Here is a 735-nt window from a genome sequence, read left to right as displayed (position 1 = left end):
CAATGTCATCGTAGTCAAAATATGTATTTCATTAATCTTTAAGACCCTTTCTCTTATGAACCGGGTGGCCGTGTACAGAGCTTGTCCGTTTCACTCGGTGACTCATCTGCTCTGCTTGCTGTCAGGGTGTAGGAGCCTCGGCTCACTCATCCTTCCTGTGCGGGTTCCTTCCACAGCCCTTCCTGCCCTGTGAACTTTGTCCTTGAGCAAACTTTGTCTCTTAAGACTGACTGTTCTGAGTGTGCACATCTCTGGTGTGTGATTGATCACTTTAAAGGATTATTGTTTTGTGAGTTCAGTCTTGAGCCTGCAAGGTGTCCCACCACCTCAGTCGCGGGGCTGCCAGCACTCGTCGACCCACCATTAGATCTGGTATTTATTCTGTCCTGGGGTTTGTTCCCCACTTCTCTCCCATTCTACCCAGGACTTTACTATGGTGCCTTTCAGAGCCGTCAGAAGTGGTGCTGTGCAGTCTAGTTCTGGTCTCAAGGTCCCAGAGGCTGAGATTAGCGTGGCCGTTAGTCCTTGGGCCAGTTCTTTCAGCACATCTTTGATGTCTTCGCTTTAAACAGGGGAAGATGTGTTTCTTTATTCTCTCATGATCATCATGTGGGAATCGACCATAGCTGACTCTCCAGCAGGTTTTCAGAGGCTGTAAATCACAGGAAAGGCGATTTCTCATCTTTTCCCTGTGGTTCAGGTAGTGGGTCCCAAACACCTGCCTTTTGGTTGACA

The sequence above is a fragment of the Elephantulus edwardii genome, unplaced genomic scaffold (genome assembly GCF_000299155.1).
Source record: "Elephantulus edwardii isolate Elephantulus edwardi_28Jun2011 unplaced genomic scaffold, EleEdw1.0 scaffold00080, whole genome shotgun sequence".
Taxonomy (NCBI): Eukaryota; Metazoa; Chordata; class Mammalia; order Macroscelidea; family Macroscelididae; genus Elephantulus; species Elephantulus edwardii.
This window is presented reverse-complemented; position numbering follows the sequence as displayed.